We start from the raw sequence: 18,143 nt of genomic DNA, 5'->3' as shown, positions 1-18,143 counted from the left end.
GGGAGGAGTTGTCTAAAGGGACTGGGGGGAAACACAGGGAAGCCACCAACCATTTCAGATTTTTACAAGACAAATACAGAAGAGAGAAGAAAAGGCATGTAATAAAGAATGAATATAAAATGGCCCAATGGTTGTAATAATATTATTATCAAGAGTATTAGAGTTCAGAATGAGCCAAGACTAGCAAGAAAAGCTAAGAGTAACAAGGGAAACAAATAGGGCATTTTAAACTATATTGGGGAGGTGAGGATAGAATGAAACAAGGGAAAGAACCTATATGTTGGGGTGGGTGGGACAATGATCATGACCAGATATGTTCACGTTTTGTTTTGTATTTGTTTTATCTTCCAAGGAGAATAATCTTTGGACTAAATAGGCCAGACCAAAAATAACTAAGAGGGAGTTAGTAACATAAGTAAAGCAAGAGTAAGAGTATCCCCGCTCTTGATGAATTCAAGTCACCTGGTATAGACAAACCTATGAAGATAATGATGATGATTATTTTTATATAACACTTTAAGGCTTCTATATACTCATATCAAATCTCATTTAATCCTCATAACAATTTTATTGAACAAGTACTGTTATTATCCCCATTTTACAGGTGAGAAATCTGAGACTCTTAACCTCAGCGTTAAATGATTTGCCCAGGGTCATACAATCAGTAAGTGTCTGGGGCAGGATATGAACTCAAATTTTCCTGACTCCAATCTCAGTGATATATCTACTACATCACCTACATCCAGTACCACACTCCAAGATCAAGGGATCATTGAGACACTTTTTGTCAATAATCTTGAAAGGACGTCAAAGAATAGAACAGTTCACATGGCATTGGAGAAAGTCAACTTGTCCTAATTTTGAGAGGGAGACAGAGACAGAGAGAGGGAGACAGAGAGACAGAGAGAGAGAGAGACAGGGAGAGAGAGAGAGAGAGAGAGAGAGAGAGAGAGAGAGAGAGAGAGAGAGAGAGAGAGAGAGAGAAGGAGGAAGGGAGGGAGGGAGAGAAAATAGATTCTGAAAACTAGAAGCAGATCATCAATTTCTTACAGAATTCTAGAATATATTCTTCAAGAGATAGTCAATGAACACCTAGAAAAAGATGGCATCACGAAAGAGAGTTATTAAAAGAATTGAATGGAAATGTTGCTGATGGTATTTACCTAGATTTTAACACAACATTCAATAATATCTTTCTAACTATTCTGGTGGAAATGATCTCAGAACCACAGATATAATCTCAGAAGTCCAGGGGCATCAAATCTCTGGTCCAGGGGCATCAAATCAAATAAAAATAGGGCCACTAGACCATACATAAAGATCCCTGTGAGATTCTCAATGAGAGAAGTTAACCGAGAACCAGGGAAAGCATCCAAGCCCCTGATCTAACTGATCAGAAGACATGAACTTTAAGGAAAGCAAGTGAAAAGCTGAGGAGAAATGTAAAATACCCACTCAGCAGTCTCCCCAACTGCTTGAAGTTTGATGTGCTCTAAATATAAGCCTCTCAGCAGATTGTAACAGTTGTAAGTTGTTATTGAATCTTGCTCCAATTGCACCAAGTCTTTGGTCTTACTTCATATTTCTTTTGTAGGTATTAAATAAATGCCTATACCTTTAAAAAAATTCAGAGATGAAGTAGGATTTGAGCTGGATCCAGACGGACCTGAATATGAGAATTTGTAGTACTTTGCTATCCTGAGTCCTGAGTAATTTGTTTCCTCTCTTAGTCTAGAGATGGTTGGGGAATGGGGTGTAGTGAAAGCAAAAGACCATGGAAGACCAGGTTAGAACATTTAGAAACCTCAGCTAGAGAGAGGGTCCTGGCCATTGCTAGAAACCTAAGTCAAGTTGGACCATCCTCCACCTACAGGCAGCTTCTCACTCTCTAAAGCTCAGTTCTACATCTCTGGTTCCCTCCATCCAGGCTTAAAGGTATCCAATCCTTTCCCCTTCTTGGTCCCTCCAACCCCAGTCTCTACCCATGTGAAGGAGCTGGGGAAATCAACCCTTCCTTCCTGGGGAAATAAACCCTTCCTTCCCCTACCCTCTGCCTCTGGCCTTCCTGGAGCAGTGTATCATAAACCCTGGAGCACTGTGGTTTTCCAGTACACTTTCTCAGACTGGACCTCAGACCCTGCAGGACTTCAAGAGTGCAGACTGTCCAAGTAGGAAGAGACTTCAGAGGACAGCTGATCCAATCGCTTGATTTTATAGATGAAGAGACAAAGGACTTGAGCTCTTTCCAATCTATCCTGCTACTAAAGGGTTAATGGTTGCCAATAAGTCACATTACTCTTCCTAGGCAAGCTATATCCTGTGGGGACTTTCTAAAAACAGAGTTATGGGCCACAGGTTAAGGATTCTGGTAGTGGGAATTTCAGGCAATGTGACAGATCAGATATTTTGCCAGCAATAGTGAGGAGGCTTCAGGGGACCTCAAATCATACTCCCTGAAGCAGATACATACTCAGACTTTCATAAGGAGAGCCAAGCTCATCTGTTCAGGGGTGAAAGTTAGGGGAGAGATGATGCTTTCACTGTCTCGACTATTGGAACTTGACCTTGAGCCTTTCCCAGAGGTGGGGACCCTGTGGCCTTGAAGTCACATGTGACCCTCTAGGTCCTTGAGTGTGGTTCTTTGACTAAAACCAAGCTTTGCTCTGTGAAGTTTGGATTCAGTCAAAGAGCCACTAAACCATACATGAGGACCTAGAGGGCCACATATGACCTTTGAGGCTGCAGGTTCCCCACTCCCACTCCATATTCTTGAAGCATGCCCTCCAGAGTGGGGCAGATCAGCTGTAGGTCTTACCAGATCCTGTGACAGGGAGAGTTGGCAGTAGGGGAGTGAGCATTGAAGAGTTTTGACAAAATTGTCTGTGAGTGGCTGGGGACGTTTTCATTTTGTTTTTGGCATTCGAGGCCACAACTAGGGCCAGGGGGGCCTAGAGGTTTGAGAGGGGAGCAGGAGAAGAGAGGTGTCATTTGCATATTGGTCATGCTGAACCTGGTTTTGCATTTTTTTGTCTCATTTAATGACTTTTAAACAAGAATCTTTATTGCTCAGTACAATCTTCTAGCTAACTAGGAAAGCATTTTTTAAATTAAATTTCCCTTGAAATATACTCAGGTTTGAGTTAACACCTCATAGGTTTGCCAAAACCAAGTCATTTTGAAATTAGTTCTGGAGGTTTCACAAAAATAAAATACCATAGAAAGCTTTCTCTTCCCACAAGCTTATGTACCTAAGACTAGACACCATTCCAGAGCTTCTTGGAGACCCTTCTTTATGGATTCTTTGCAGACAGAGATGCAGGAAAATGAAGCCACCATCAGTGGTCCAAACACATGCATCACTCTGATTTCTGGAGCATCTTTTCCAAATGCTTTGGGATCAATAAAATTATAAACACGTTTTTGCCCTAAGCAATTTCCCTGTTAATTTTTAAAAACCATGTGTATGGGTGGGAAATGTGATCCATATGTTTTTGAATCATTTACACTTAGATCATCAAAATATTGATTTTTTTTCTGGAGTAATTTCATACCAAAGAGTCTTTGGAGACTATTTAATAAACTGTTCAAAACCTCTACTGTTCCCCACAAACACACACACAAACACACATACACACACAAATGTGTGTGTGTGCATATGCATATTCCTGAAGAAATAATAGATTCATTTTTCCAGGATTCATCGGAATAGTTAAGGTACCTCCATTCCTGATGCCAGAGGATGAACTTCTTGCAGTCCTTCCTAAGTCCTAGGAGTCTATGGAATCTTAAGAATAGTATTATTGAGCTCAGAGGTTTTGATCTGAGCTCAGGTGAGACTACTAGAAGGAACATCCCTTCACACTTTTGAAATCACACTATCCAATTCAATTCAACAAATACTAGTTAAGCCCCTACCATGTGTAAAGTGCTGGTCTAAAAAAACAAAACAAAACAAAACACTGTCCCTCCAGGAGTTCCTATTCCACTGTGGGGTGAGAGAATGAATGCAATTTGTGCACATATTCAAGAATCTCTTTGTATTTTTAGCATGCACTGACAGGTAGGCACCACTGGAGTATAAGGGTTGTGGTTTCAGTAGAAGGACAGACCTCAGAGGTCATTTGAAAGAGCCAGTTTTATTATTAAATAAATAGCATTGAGTATGTAAGCCTCAGAAATCAGCAATCTCTGTAAATTAGAACTTGATTTTTTAAGTTGATTTTCTAGACTTAAGATTAAGCTCAAAAGTGTGTGTGTATATGTATGTGCATACATATATTTCCTCGCCTAAAACCCTGATTGTTAAACATTTACTATCATACCCTTGATCTGACCTAACAGATATCTTCACAAGGTACTTTACAACCTCCCTGATTGATGGTTTTCTAGTCTCTGTTTGACGTTCTCCAGGAATGAGGGGATCACCACTTTCTGAGGCAATCCATTCCATCTGCAGACAGCAATGACTGGTAGGAAATTTGCTATTTGTTTTTTGTTGTTGTTTTTATCCCCTCATATCAAGCCAAAATCTGTTTCTCAGCAGTTTTTTACTCTGGGAATCTAATTCTACCTTCTTGAGCCTGGTAGACTAGGGTGAATCCTCTCTTCCACAAGACAAACTTTCAAATATTTGAAGATGACTGTCATGTTTCCTCAGTCCTTTTTTCCATCAGTCCCAGCTAAATTACAATTTAATCTTTATCTCTTGTCCAGTATCATGGCTCCCATGGTATATCTTGAAGGTTGTTTGGTGTCTGAGTATTCCTCTTCCTGAAAAAATAAATATGTCTAATTACTTGGATTGCCAGGGAATGGACTTGTTAAGGGATTCCCCAATTCTGAACCTTTCTCCCTCTAAATCGGGACTTTTTGTTTATTTTGCCTTCCTCTCTGCTGCTATCTTGCCTATTAATTATACGCCTGTCCTTTAAGACTCATCTCACGTGATACTCCTATGTGAAGGCAGTCCTCAACACCAAGGACTTGACCCTTGTTTCTTTATTTATTCATTTATTTTTAGCATCCTTTTTTTTATCATCATAGAAAATGACTCTCATGTAGTCTAAGTGACTTTCCTAAGATCAGAAAGTTAGTAATGGAAATAGAATTTGAAGACAGATTCCCTCTTACTCTAAATCCAATGATCTTTCTACTGTAATTTCCTCTATTTATAATTTTGATTCCACCCAGAACATAGCTTTCTATGATTTACAAACATATAGGAACATTCTTTTTTTTTTTGAGTTTCAAGTTCTCTCCCTCTCTGCAGCTACTCCCCCACTTATTGAGAAAGCAAATATAACTATTATATTTGTGACTGTGTGAAATACATTTCTACGTTAGCCTTAACCCTTGTTTAATAGTCATTTGAGAATATATATATCCACCAACTACCCTCCAATACCCTACAAGCTTGCTGAAAGCAAGACCTGTGTAACACCTCTCTTCCTGTTATAACCTCTAGAAAGGGTTGACTGGAACTAAAAACTGTGAATGTTAGAGTTCTTCTCAGTTTAGAAAGAGAGGAAAACAATCAGAGATCAGCCCTTGGTCAGGAGAGAAAGCTATGCTGGACATTGGATGGGAGTCTGGAGACTATTGAGAATAGGATATGAAGAGAGAAGAAGGGTAGAGAGGTGGTTCTTCTATGGCAATACTTGGTGTCTGTCCCATCTGCTGTTCCCTCTTCAAGACCAGGAAAGATGACTAAATGGACAATTTGGTTGTTGTTTAACTACGTTTTTATCACTGGTACTCTCTCTAATAGTATGAAAAATGGGAGAAACTCAGCCTTGAGGAAAGGTCAAAGAAAGTGTGGGCCTTGTCCTGACCCTGTCTTACTGCCGCTTAATTGTATGAGTTTCTTCCTTCTTTCTTTCTGTTTTACTTTTTCTTTCTTTCCTTCTTTCTTTCTTTCTTTTTATCTCTAAGATTTTTTTAAAGAATACATTTGTGGGATTTAGTATTATTTCTCATAAACACTTGTGATTGACCTTGCCTTGAGGGTGCAGCAGAAGCCACACAAGATAAAGGGATCTTTCCTAGCAACTGGCCTGGGACCCCAACCTCCATCCCATGGTTTGAGCTGTGCCCTATAACTAGGGGCATAAGCATGAACCATTTCAAAGCTACCCATGTAGAGGTAGAGCCTAGTGAGGCTTCACAGAGGTAGGGAAGATCGGAGTGCAACCTAAAGAGACTATTTGCTTGACAGGATTTCATTTAAAATATTTGAATCAATAATCATTAATTATATTGCTTTACAGTTCTTCTGTGTTTTATCCTTTCATGGTTTAAGTATTAGGATTTGTCTCATAAAAGGAGTCTGGTAGAGTGCTTTTTCAATTTTTGAAAACAGTTTGTGTACCATGTATGATAGTTCTTCTTGAAAAGTTTGATCAGATTATCCCATGAATTTATCAGATCAGGAATGTTTTGTTTTCTTGTTTGTTTTCCCTTTTTGGCAGTTCCTTTACGAAAAATTCTTTTTTTTTTCTGAGATTGGATTATTAAAGATTTCTTTTTAGTCTTCTAATTATTTATGGTGATCTATATTTTTAGAGGTATTCCTCTATTTCTTTTGTATTTTCAGTATCATTGACATATAACTGTGTGTAATAGTTTCTGATAATTCTTTTTGTTTCTTCTAATTTTGTTTCAATTTCATTTTTGTCATTTTATTTATTTGATTTTCTACCTACTTCTTTTTAATTATATTGGCTTTAATTAGATAGGTTTACAATTTTATTAGTATTTTTTTTAATATTTTTAAATTCTGAACTTAAGAAGTAAAACAAGTATTTCCATAACAAAAGAAAATAGAAAAAGAGAAATGCACATGAAACTGCAATCTATTATGTACAACTTGCTTTTCCTTTTAAACATGTAATGTTATCATGTAGCTTTCCATTTTTTCCCTCTCTTCCTACCCACCATAGATGGCTACCATTATACACAAATATATGCATGCAATCATTTATATGCATATGTATATATATATATGTATATATATCCATACTTTACATACTTTTATTTTTCAGTTCTTTCTTTGGATTCAGATATCATGTTCCTTCAGAGATCCTTTGTAAATAATTTGGGTATTTATAATAGTCAAAATGATTTGGTCGCTCAAAGTTTTTCTTAAGACAATATTATTGTTACTGTATGTAACGTTATCCTGATTCTGCTCATTTTACATTTCATTGTTTTCTGCGAGTCTTTCCATGTTTTTCTAAAATTGAGCTCATCATTTCTTATAACACAGTAGTATTCCATCACGATCATATAACATATTTATTAGTATGCCATCATAGTATTAATATATTGTATATCAATTTTATTAGTATTTTCCCAGAAAAATCTTTTAGTTTTATTTATAACTTGTTGGTTTCTAGTTTGTTTATCCTCTTGTTTTTCTTATTTCCTCCATATCCTCTTCCTGCTTATTTTAGATTCATTATTGGGGCAGCTAGGTGGTGCAGTGGATAGAGCACCAGTGCAGGAGTCATGGAGGACCTGAGTTCAAATCTCACCTCAGACACTTGACACTCACTAGCTGTGTGACGTTGGGCAAGTCACTTAACCCCAATTGCCTCATCCTGGGTCATCTCCAGTCAACCTGATGAATATTTGGTCACTGGATTCAGATGGTTCTGGGGCAGAAGTGAGCCTGGTGACCTGCACAATCCTCCCTCACTCAAAAAAAAAGAAAAAGTCAAATGCAAGTCATGTCATTATTTCTCCAATGGCATGGTCTTCTTAGGCAATGAAGGACAAACACACATTCATTATTGACTTGCTATTTTTCAAATGCATAGTCAGTTTGCTAAACCTCTTTTTTTCTAATTTGTTAATGTAGATTTGTAGATATAGTATATGATTTTCCCCTGAGACCTGATTTAGCTGTATCTCAGAAATTTTTATATGTTGCTTCATCATTATCATTTTCTTTCCCATAATTATTGATTGTTTTTATAATGTGTTCTTTGACTCATTCATTATTTAGGATTTCATTGTTAAGTATGCATTTGGGTCAGTACCTTTTGTTTATGCTCTCTGAATTGATCCCAGTTTGTATTGTATTATGATCTACGAAGGATGTGTTCACTATTTCTACTTTTTCACATTTGTTTGAAGTCTCTGTGCCCCAATACATGGTCAGTTTTTATAAAAAGTTCCATGTGGTGTTGAGAAATACATATATTATTTGGCAGTCTCACGTAGAAGATGTCATATGTCTTTTAGCTCTGGTTTCTCCTATAATTTTTTTATTCAGTATTTTATTCAATATCCCCTTTGTTTACCTTTTTTTTGTTGGATTTCTCCCAAACTGAGAGAGAAACATTAATCCATCAATCAAAATTCTTTCCATCAGAACTTCATCTTCTGTGTTCAGAAGTTCTGGGCAGCTTTCTTGTATTCTCTGGCTCCCTTCAAGTCCCAGATAAAATCCCACCTTCTATAGGAAGTCTTTCCCAATTCTACACCCTCTGTTAATTTTCTCTCTGCCTGAATTTTGTTGCAGCACAAAGTGCTACCATGCTGCATTCTCAGATGGAGCAAGCTTCTACCTTTTGGTATTCCAAGGTGTAGGGAGGAGATGGGTGGAAAATGTGAGTTCTGTTGCAAGCCAATGGGACCTACTTTTGCGGTTCTGCCAGAGCTGGGGAGAGAGGAGGTATTATGTGATCCCATTAGGAAATAGGAATTAGAGTTCCTTGCTAGGTCATTTGGGTCATTACCTCATTGAGATTCTTAGAGACCTAGACTGTGAGAACAGCTGAATTTCTTTATTTTTTGCATATAAATCTTATTTGAAGAGGTTTGAGAGGTCTCACAGATTAGAGAAAGTATCTAGTTCTCCATCTTATTGGTCCCATGATTTATAAGACCCTTTCCTTTCTTCTTACACTTTATTCCCCTCCACACAATCAACCTACACTGGTCCTCTTGGTCTTGGCACAAATGGCATTGTCTCCCATTTTTGCACAGGCTGTCCCGCATGCCTGGAATGCTATCCCTCTTTATCTCCAACTTGTAGTTTCTCTGGCTTTCTTCAAGAATCATCTTGAATTCTATCTTCTACAGAAATTCTTTTCTATCCTCTCTCCACTACTCCCATGCACACACACACACACACACACACACACACACACACACACACACTCATTCACACACTCACACATGGACACATATACCTATGCCCATCCCTTCTATGTGAGGTTATCTTCCATTTACTCTATCAGATATGTGCATGCTTATTTACATGTTATCTCTTCCCTTAGAACATAAATTCCTTGAGGGCAAAGGGCACTTTTCCCCTTCTTTATATCCCCAGTATTTAGGCAGGGGTGGGGAACCTGCCCTGTAGGTCCTCAAGTGACACCCTTTGACTGAATCCAAACTTCACTTTCAGTCAAAGAGCAGCGCTTGAGGACTTAGAGGGCCACATGTAACCTTGAGGCCACAGGTTTCCCACCCTAGAACTTTATTAGCACAATGCCTAGCGTATGATGAATGCTTAATAAATGCTTAGTGATTGACTGACTGAGTGATTCAGTGTTAACCGTATCTGCTTGGTCTCCAACAGGGAGTAGCTTCCTGAAAATCTGAGCAGCTTTGGTCTTCAGCATAAACTGAACATGATGCAAGGACATCAGCAGATATTAGCCTCAGCTGCAATCTGCCAAGTTTCCTAATACACAGCTTTCGTTGTATCCTTCTCTCATCTAGGAATCCACAATGACTCCCCATTGTTTGTCCAATCTTATCAATCTCAGACTGGCATTCAATAGTCTATGAAATATTGTCCAACTTTATTTCCCACTGCTCCAAAGTATACATTCTCTGTCCTAGGCTTACTGACTTAATTACCCCTAACCACATGCTATTCATCCTAACCTCCTAGACTTGTACAGCTCTCCCTTCCCCACCCGGGTCAAGTCCTATCAGACCATCAAGGCCCAGCCTATATCCTTCCCTATCCTTAAAGTTTCTTCTGGCACCAACCAATAGTGATCAATCCCTCCCTTCAGTCCCACTATCTGTACTACTCATTTTGCTACTTTTAACATACTACAATATATCTTCTTCCCTGTAACTTTCTTCCCCTTTTCCTTGTTTCTCCCTCTAAGACCAAGCAGAATATATCTTGTTCATCTCTTGTAGGCAGTCCTCCAAATACCTGAAGGCTGCTATCATGTCCACTCACTGCCCCTTTCCACAGTCAAGTTATCCCTTCTATGGGCTAAATAATCCTAGTTTATCTAATAGCATGGTCTCAGTCTTCTCACTATCTTGATCAATCTCCTTTTTGTATGTTTTAGCCTGTCAATGTCTTTCTTAAAATGTGGTACCCACAATTGAATAGAGTGCTCCAGATAGTTTCTGGCCAAGACCAGAGTCATTTGGCCAACACTCAGTCAGCAAACATTTACTAAAGGTTCACTATGTGCCAGACATAGTGGAGATACAAAGAAAAATTCAAAAAGCCACTGCTGTCAAGCAACTCAAATTCCACATAAATAAATACAGTGAAGACATATCAAGTAGATGGAAGCTAAGTTCTGACAGGAAGGCTCTAACAACTGAGAGGACCTGGAAAGACTGACTAAAAGGAAGGTATTGAGTTGGGGAGGAAGCCAGGGCAAAGGCACAGAGGAGGAGGGAATGTATTCCAAGCCTGCAGGATGGTTAGTGCAAAGCATGGAGAATGAGAGATGAATGTCATGTCTGAGGCTTCATCTTATAGTATATGTGGAGGGGAGTAAAGTGGTGCACTCAGTAAAGTGGGATAGCTAGGTGATACAGTGGATAGCGTGCTGCACCTGGAATAAGGAAGACTTATCTGCCTGAGTTCAAATCTGGCCTTAGATACTTACTAGCTATGAAACCCTGGTCAAGTCACTTAAACCTGTTTGCTTCAGTTTACTCATCTGCAAAATGAGAAGAAAATGGCAAACCATTCCAGTATCTTTGTCCAAAAAAAAACCTCAAAAAACCCAAATGGGGTCACAGAAAGGCTGAAACAACTGAACAACAAAAAAGTGTAAGAAGTCTGGAAAGATAGGAAGGGATCAGATTGCAAAAAGTTCTAAATGTCAAACAAAGCACAACTTAGTCTATCCTTTCTTCTCTATACTATTTCTATTAATGTATCCTAAGATCACAATTATCTCTTTGGCTACCAGGTCACACTTTTGCCTCCTATGGACCTGTTTAAACTCTAAGACCTTTTTTACATGAATTGTCATTGGGACATCCTTCAACCATCCTATACTTGAATAATTGGTGGGATTTTTTAATCTTACATTTGTGCCTATAAAATTCCATTTATTAGTCTTAGATTAGCAGGCTGGTCTACCAATTTCTTTAGAATCTTCATTCTATCATCCAATATGTTGATTATTCCACCAGGCTTTGTATCATTTGGAAGTTCAATAATTATGCCCTTTCTGTCTTTCTCCAAGATGTTGAATAAGATGTTGAATTGTTACAGACTCAAATACAATACTGGGGACCCTGAGCTAGTGTCTCCTCTCTAGGCTGACACAGATTCTCTGCTTCCCTTTTGTTGTGGTTGTTCGGTTATTTCAATCATTTCCAACCCTCCGTGACCCCATTTGGGGTTTTCTAGGCAAAGATACTGAAGTGGTTTGCCATTTCCTCCTCCAGATCATTTTACAGATGAGGAAACTGAGGCAAACAGGGTTAAGTGACTTGCTCAGAATCACCCAACTAGTAAGTGTCTGAGGTCAGATTTGAATTCAGGTCTTCCTGACTCCAGGCCCAGCACTCTGTCCACTAAGCCCCCTAGACTCTTTGGGATGGCTTATTCATTCAGTTCCAAGTCTTCCTCCTTTCTTGTTCTCCTCATGTTGATATGTGTGATAAAGTGACCCTTCCCTTGTTTTTGGTGGAAGTTGTATGTTATTATTACTCTATATGTAAAGTATTTCTTGAGATTGTAAGAACTTAGTTGGGTTGGGACAAGCATGAAATGCCTAATTGGACCCAGCTGGTGTCAGTATTTTGCAGTTCTGCAAAAAGGCAGAAAACTAAGAACAATTAGAAGCACCCTGATGGGAGATGGGAAATGTGAGAAGAGGTAACAATTTTAAGGCAGAGAGTAAAGGGAATGGGGATGAGAGGCTAGCAGGGACCACCATTCAAGAGATACCCTACATGGAAAACATGGCAGCTGGCCAAATGGAAAGGCCAGGCTTAGATGCTATCTAGATAGGAAAAGAAGGGGCTAGTTAATACAGAAAGCTGTGTCAGCCAAATATGACCAGATTAGGGATGTCTTGGGTCAAATAAAAGAGCTCCCAGAATACAGAATTAATGAGTTACAGAACTGTGGAATCTTATCCTCTTCCCTCTGAAGGTTTTTTTTTTCCCTGAAAGAAGAAGATGAATACAGCTATAAATAAGGTGGAATTGTAAGAAGAAGGAGTTTGTTCATACTTAGGCAAGAAGAACTGGAAGAGAACTGAAGAAACCTGGAAGGCAAGTGAGAAGAGAGAAACACTAATCAACCCAAGAGCTCAAAGGCAAAATGCTTAAGGAAGCAAATTTAAAAAGAAGCAAGTCCTGATTACCCTGGGCTGGGTCTGAGTTAAGGAGAGACTCCCACCAGCCAGAGTCATCCATGGAAGAAAATGCTTTTGGGAAGGGATTCCTGGGGAGCCCAAGAAAAGAGACAGAATCTATTTATTTGATATATTCTGGCCCTGAGGGAAAGCAAAAGATAACTGCCCACCCTTAGGGAATTCTAGCAGAAATTCTGTGGGGAGGACTAATGATGAGTCTCTTAGCAATCCCACAGCATTTGGTTTCTAGGACTCTACTAGGCTACAAGAACCTTGAGGGCAGAAACTAGGTTTTTTTTTTAATTTCGTCATGGTATCCCTATCAACAAGCACTGTGCCTTGCATACAGCTGGTGCTTGATAAATGTTTATCAATTAATAAAAAAACAGAAGATAGATTCAATGGTCATCAGTCCTAGACATTTATTAATCACCAAACATTTCCTTAACACCTACAGCCTGCCAGGTCTTATACTAGGCCCTCTCAGAGATACCAAAAAAGTATAAGATGCGGCAAGAAGCTGGTGTACTGAAAAAAGCTTTGGATTTAGGATCAGGGGACATAGGTCCAAATCCCAGGTCTACAATTTCCCACCTACATAGCTGTGAGTGCCTTAAAAGGTGCTACCATTAAATCATTAATTAATTAAATCATTTAACCTCTCTGCCTCTTGGTTTTCTCATCTATAAAATGAGAGGGTTGGACTGGCTGACCTCTGAGATTCTCTTCCAATTTTAAATCTGTGATCTTACAATCTTTTCTCTGTCTTGTCTCCCTTAAACTCAATGGAAGGGCTGGTCTAGCTTGGGTTGAGGTGAGGGCAAATTAGTTACTCTCTATTTCACTGTATTGCACAGAAGCACTTCAGGCACGCTTCTGAGGAGCACAGGGAAGGAGTTAAAGAGAGCCTTGAAGAGTGAGATGCCCTACCAGATTGTTGGCCAGATATGCATTTGCCTATGAGGTCCCATCAGCTCTAAAATTCTGTGCAACAATGATGTCTTCCCGCTTGGATCAGGTCCTAGAGATTATCTAGTCCAAGGGATTTGTTTGTGAACTTAAAAAAAAAAAAACTGGTATCTGTATTGCAATATAATTGATTTTCCCTGTAATCCAGTATATTTAATTTTGTGCATTTAGAAAAATATATATTCTGAAGAGTCCACCAGTTGCACCAAAATGCCAGAGGGCTCCAAGAAAGGATAGAAATGCCTCATGTAGATCAAGTTCTTTATTTTACAGATGAAAAAACCAAGATTCCATTGCTCTAAAGCCCGTCCTAGATTTGAGAGGTTTACTGATTTCAACTCTGGCACTAACTCACTATGACTTTGGACAGGTCTCTTGAAAGTCGTTCTAGTGCTTTGCCTACTTACTACCTATGCCATATTATGTGGTCAAAAAAGCTTTAGAAATGGAAACACCAAGGCTGGCTGCCCAGAGCCAGAGCCAGAAGGGTAGAAACCTTTCTCCTCCCTGGCTCTCATCAAAGCTTCCCCAAGCGCCTGAAATCTCAGTCCAAGTGTGAAAACTGAGGAGAGTGAGCAGCCTTTTAGATGAGGCTCTGTCTGACTGCTCTAACTCAGCACATGGGGTGGAGAACCTGGGGTGGAGAAGAGAAACAAGGCCAGGAGCCACCAAACATGGAAAATTCCCTTCACTTGCCAACCCTCAGTCAGTCACTTCATCCTTGGCCTGTCCCCAGAATCAAACACTCATTGGATGCTATGACCTTGGGTAAGTTGCTTCTATGCCTTTGGGTCTCAGTTTCCCCGTTAGTGAGTGGAAGAAGGGGGTTGGGCTCAGACCAAATGATCTCTAAGGCCCTCCCCCTTAAAAAAAAAGAGAACTCTGCTTCTAATTCAGACGTCTCTGTTTCTCCTAGGGCCCTTGTTTCAAAGGATGGCAAAGGATTCCCAGCGTGTTTGGAGTTTGGCCCTGTGACTCTGGCAATCCGTAAACACCCATGATGGTTGTTTGTAGCTACATAGCTGTGGTTTTTTGTTTGCTTGGTTGATAGTTACCGGGCTGTGGTTGCAGCTGAGATAGTACTGCAGGGACAGACAGCTGCAGACAGGGACCCCGTTGTTTTCTGATTTCTCTCCCTAGCCTTCAACCAGCCTCAGGTCCTTTACTTTGTAGAAGGCACACACACACACACACACACACACACACACACACACACACACACACATCCAATAGTGGCCTTCCAAAGTGGAGGCAGAATATGGAGATTTTTGTGACAATGTCATGGACTGGTACAGAGTATGGGAAGGGTGTGTGTGTCTGTGTGTGTGTGTGTCTGTGTGTGTGTGTGTGTGTGTATGCGTGTGTGTGATGTGTTCAGTCATTGGGAGCTCTATCTCCAGACATCCCATACTAATCTTCCCTTTGTGTCAGGAGTGTGGGTGTGTTCAGAACCAAAACAGAGTCTCAGTTTCAGCATTTCATCACTTCTCCTCCCCCTCATCACTGAAAACATGGAGTTGCATTTTGGAGAGATGTTCATCTGGACCTTTCTTTAAGGGCCTCAGGGCTTCTGTGTTGCAGGAAGAGCCCTGCATGCCAGGAAAGCAGGAGACTGAGTTCTAGTCTCAGCTTTTGGATTGAGGGGAAAGACGGTCTACTTCCCCAGGGCCTCTGTGTCTAAAGCCAGGATAAGAAGTATTAGACCAGATAGTTTCTAAAGGTCCTTTCTGGCTTGAGCCAAAGCTCTAGCCTGAGGAGACCCTTTTAGAGTCTGACTGTCATCCAGTGTTCTCAAAGAGGAACATGACATCAGGGAGGTGATACCACATGCAAGTGAATTGGATTTAAGTGAGGGAGGGCCACACAAAGTCACCAGCCTCTGAGGCAGAGTCCATTCAGTGTCTGCAAAGACCAGCCTTAACCCCAAATCACTCTGACTCTCAAAGACTGGCCAACAGTAGGTCCCAGACCAAGCCCTACTTAGTCATTGTTTGTGCCCTGATTGGCCCAGAATGAATGTAAATAATTGTTTTTGTACTGACCAGAAACCCTGAAGGTTTTCCCCTCCCAGATCTCTTTTTTTTTTTTTAAAGAGGCCATTCTTCACTTCACTTCTTATTAAACCTTAATCATTGGATGGGTGCTGCCTCACTCAAACTAAAACCTGTTAAATAAAAAAAAAAAACAAAAAAAAAACAACCTTACTTGCAAAGGCCAAGGTCCTCCACTGTCTCCTGGGCCATCTCCAGTCATTTTGAGCCATATCTGATCACTGGACCCAGATGGCAGCAGAGGAGAGAGTGAGGATGGTGGCTTTGCACAGCCCTCCCTCACTTAAATTTAATTCACTTGCATCTCATGGCATTATCTCCCTGATGTCTTGGTCCTCTTCAAGAAAAAAAGACAAAATAGCAGCAGCAGTCAGCCAATATGCTGTCCATTGCTCCTGACTTTGTATCATGGGTAAGATGGATGAACATGCCATCTATATTTTTATCCAAGTGATGGATAATAATTTTAAACAATGCAAGGTCAAGTACAGAAATCTGGGACTCCTTATTACTGACCTCTTCAGTTATTCCAGCTCTCACTGATTTTCTTCTCTGAACTATAGGACTTACCGTCATGCTAGTATTAGGACAGGCATAGGGGCTGAGCTGTGAGTTCATGAGTACAGAGAATACCCTGGTGAGGGAATTTCTTTTACCAATGCAGCATTTTTTGTTGTTCAGTTATATCCAACTCTTTGTGACCCCATTTGGGGTTTTCTTGGCAGAGATACTGAGGTAGTTTGCCATTTCTTTCTAACTCATTGTACAGATAAGGAAACTGAGGCAAACAGGGTTAGGTGACTAGTCCAGGGTTATGCAGCTAGTAAGTGTCAGAGGCCACATTTGAACTCAGGTTTTCCTGAATCCAAGTCAAGCAATCTATTTGCTGCACCACCTAGCTGCCTGACACATATACTTGTTGAGTTGAATTATATTAAATTGAATTGAATTTTACTGAATTCTTGGTTATAGGCAACTGCCAGATAGGAAATGGAAAGGTTGGGAGAAGAAACTTGAAGATTGTAGGGCTCTTCATGGTTTCTCTCTCCACTTTGTATAAGCCCTGTAAGAGAGCAGCAACTCACTTTCTGGGTCATTTCCCCTAATTCTGATCCATTATCATTTTCCATCTGGAGTCAAAATGGAAATGGAAAGGTGGAGCTTCTTTTGGGCAGAAATTGACCAAATCATGAACTTGAGCAGCTGGTGAAATGATTCTGTTGAGGAAAAGAATAGTTTAGCGAATTCAATGTCCAATAGACAAGTGGCCAAAGAAAACACCCTCCAAAGTTCCAGAATAACATATATAGAAGGGACAGCTAGGTGACTCAGTGGATAGAGCACTGGTCCTGGAATTGTGAGGACCTGAGCTCAAATCTGGTCTCAGATGCTTATTGGCTGTGTGACTCTGGGCAAGTTACTTAATCTGATTACCAACCCCCCCCCCCCAAAAAAAATTCATGCTAAAGTACTTAGCAAACCTGAAAGCATTCAATACACTTGAACATATACCTTCCTATCATTTTAACTCTTACTCAAGGGTAGTTGGCTAGGGTTGGACTTCTTCATCCCCATTGCCTATTTTTAAGTTCCTTTCTTCTTCTTTGATTGCCCCAAGGATCAGTCCATTGATGCCCAACCATAGAAAAAGAACAGATAAGGTTGTTGAAGATGAAGTGTTGCAGGCTAAACTTATGGCCCTTACTAAGGGTGCATTAAAATTCTTTTAGTGCCCCCCAACTACCTTCTTCCTCCCCTTCTAGTCATTATAGTAAGTTTATAAGCCCAGTATATAGGGGCAAGAGACTGCAAAGGGGCACCAGGAAGCCATATACAAACTGTCCCAAAGTTCAAAGGAGCATAATTTATGAATTGTATTACATATTAACCAAAAATCACATCCTTGTAATATGTGTAAAATCAGGGGACTAGACCCTGCTGTCCAGGCTTTTGATCCAAAGATATGCAAATCTCTCACAAGTTCCAGATATCTACAGAATACCAAAAGGTGCTGATAATTTTGATGAGGACATGTTAACTTTAGAATTTTACTGACAACTTCAAGATGATTTGGATATATTAATGAGCTGACCCTAAGCTGGCCCAGACAAGAGGCTGTTCCCCCAAAAAACCTATAAAAATGAGACCTTACACTTCTGCCTTGCCCCCCCAGCACATTTCCAACTCTCTAGCATCCTTACTACCAAATAGTCCCCACTCTAGTTCAAGGTGAACTTGAGTGAGACTCTGCCTCTCCCCCTTTTCATTCTTTTCCTCACGCTATCTGCCTCAGTATCCCTTTTGCTACCTATCTCTGTACTTTCCATTCTGGTTATTACAGAGTGATTGCTGCCCCATTTTCCTCTGTCAGTCATGGTCTCTCTTGGTGAGTACCCAAAGAACCTGGTGTGTCTGCCCTCATTTCATAATTTTACAAATCAACTATCAATTCAAGGGGCCAATCACATTTTGGAAGAGAAGCCACAGAAAGAAGACAATGCTGAACCCACTATGATGACTCTAATGTAGGACT

The 18,143-nt window shown here is 40.1% G+C and overlaps 1 long non-coding RNA gene across 3 annotated transcripts in view; it reads right to left on the bottom strand.

Annotated features, from left to right (window-relative positions):
- LOC140517127 (uncharacterized) overlaps positions 1 to 18,143 on the bottom strand; it is a 191,456-nt gene that overhangs the window by 63,404 nt on the left and 109,909 nt on the right. For all 3 annotated transcript variants that reach the window (XR_011971483.1, XR_011971482.1, XR_011971484.1), the window contains exons 4-5: positions 16,696 to 16,827; positions 4,571 to 4,770 (exon numbers count right to left, since the gene is read on the bottom strand). This is a non-coding gene — a long non-coding RNA (uncharacterized lncRNA). The remainder of the gene's footprint in view (positions 1 to 4,570; positions 4,771 to 16,695; positions 16,828 to 18,143) is intronic.

Source organism: Notamacropus eugenii, chromosome 1 (assembly GCF_028372415.1).
Source record: "Notamacropus eugenii isolate mMacEug1 chromosome 1, mMacEug1.pri_v2, whole genome shotgun sequence".
Taxonomy (NCBI): Eukaryota; Metazoa; Chordata; class Mammalia; order Diprotodontia; family Macropodidae; genus Notamacropus; species Notamacropus eugenii.
The sequence above is the reverse complement of the archived record's forward strand: the minus strand, read 5'-3'. Positions and strand labels throughout refer to the sequence as shown.